Here is a 2,500-nt window from a genome sequence, read left to right as displayed (position 1 = left end):
CTTTGTAGTCTTAAAAACCCAAAGTTGTAGCTTTTTAGCTCTAAACCAATCTGAGAAATAGTCTAATCTATCAAAAAATGGTACTTCTTTCTTTGAAGGGTTTCTACAAAACGACACTTCTTGACTTCTGGATTATCCTCTAAAACGGATCTTTGTTAACAGGAGCTTCCACAATTATCTAGTTTCTTCCAAAGAAACTTTGGATCATTCCACCACATCAAATTAATTAATTAATTCTTTAACACAAAGTCCACGGGCAGCATAGTCTGCTGGATTTGACTCTGGACTATACATAATTCCAATGAATAGGATCAGTCCTATCTCTAATATATTGAACAATATTGGCAACAAAAACATGAACCTTTTGGCGTCATTTGAAATGTATCCCAGACTGCTTTACTATCTGTCCAAAATATTTCCTCTATATTTTGAAAATAAAGATCCTTTCTTAACATGACACTTACTTTAGTTGACACTACTGCTGCTGTCAGTTCCAATCTTGGAATAGTAACAGCTTTCAATGAAATAACTCTAGACTTGGACATAACTAAATGAACTTCATCATTAACATTAACAAATCTAATATATGAACACTGTCCATAGCCATCTTGACAGGCATCTGAAAAATGGTGTAACTCTATTGATATAATTTCTCCAAAGCCTTCTGGTTTATAACATCTTGGCAACTTAAGGTTCTGCAACTCACATAATTATTTTTTTTATTTTTCCCACAAGGGTTTAATATGATCAGGCACAGGATCATCCCATTCTACTTTACCCCTACATAAATCCTGAAGTATTTTCTTTCCTAATAGAATCAATGGAGATACTAGTCCCAAGGGATCAAATATTGAGCTTACCGTTGACAAAATGCCTCTTCTAGTTAAGGCTTGCTACTGAAATTAACTCTGCATTGAAAAGTATCAGATTCTATGCACCATTCTATTCCAAGTGTTCTTTCTATTGGTAGTATCCTTTGTCAAGTCAAGACTTTTAATGTTGTCAGACATTACTTCTGGACTACTAGCAGAAATTACTCCCTTTTTGTTTGAGGAAAATTTGTGCAATGTGAAAACCGCTAATTTACATAAACTCTTACCTTTGTCAATCAAATTAATAGCTTAACTACTGTTGACACTAACATTAACCCATCATCTACATAGAAATTATATCTGACAAATTTGGCTGTCTCATGACCACAATCTTTTTCATACTGATCTGATGCATCTTTAATGCAAAATTTGCAACACTAGGAGATGAAGTAACTCCAAAAAGACGAACTGTCATTCTAAATTCTATAATTTCATCTTCTTAATTACAATTTTTCCACCACAAGAACCCAAGTAAATCTCTGTTCTGACATTCAACTTTAACTTGATGGTACATTTGCTTGATGTCACAAATAAATGCTACTGGTTCTTGGCGAAATCTACACAATACTCCTGTAAGATTATTTGTTAAGTCTGGACCTTTCAAAAGATTATCATTCAGTGATACATTGTGATAGCGAGCACTGCAGCCAAAAACTACTCTTGTTTTTCCTGGCTTTTTGGGATGGTAAACACCATGATGTGGAATATACCCAACTTTGCCATCATCCTTACTTAATTCTTCCTTTGGGATTGGTTCTGCATAACCTTTCTTTATGAGATCGTTCATAAATTTGACATAATCTTGATAGTAATCTTTCTTTTGCCTGAATTTTCTTTTAAGATTAATTAGCCTGTGCAAAATTGCACCTCTATATTTTTGGGAACTTGAAATCTACATTCTTTAAAGGCAAAGACATTTCATAATGACCTCTTTCATTCTTATTATAAACATTTTATCATCTTGAGAAATAGGACAATCATCATATACTTAATCAAAATCAAGTTCAATTTTTTTTTTTTTTTTACTTGCTCAGGATTAATAATCTCTTTGACCTTTGTAGGCAGTGTGAGAAGACAACATTTTTTCTCATGGTTAATTATTACTTCTTGAATCATTGTTCTGTGTACTGTGACTACATCTATCTCCTTTGAATCAACACCTCTGACTTTACCAACATTGATCCGACCAAGATCAGTTCGTTTTGCATAGGGATCATTGTCATTGCCAGTGATGATTTCCTTTGGCTTAATTGCCTTAATACATTTGAGACCATTTACGAGTCCTACTTCTACATCATCATTGTAAGGCATCAGTTTCTCAACTATTCTTTTCAAATGTGACCACTCTCTGGCAGTTTCAGGTCTTGGTATTTGCTCTCGCCTGCAAGGAATTATTTCTCTAGAATAAGAATGAGGCAATGGTATATCTCTATTTTCATATACCTCCTTAACAATTACACCACAAGTTTCAGATCATGTAACAGTTTGTTAACCATTCATAGTAGCTAATCTTAGATGAACCTTTGTTCCACCAACGCCTAACTTACCTAGAGCACTGTTTTTAATAAAATATGCATCAGACTGATCATCAAGTAATGCATACACCAAGACTTTTTTCTGCTCCACAC

This window comes from Penaeus monodon, chromosome 5, assembly GCF_015228065.2.
Source record: "Penaeus monodon isolate SGIC_2016 chromosome 5, NSTDA_Pmon_1, whole genome shotgun sequence".
Classification (NCBI taxonomy): domain Eukaryota; kingdom Metazoa; phylum Arthropoda; class Malacostraca; order Decapoda; family Penaeidae; genus Penaeus; species Penaeus monodon.
This window is presented reverse-complemented; position numbering follows the sequence as displayed.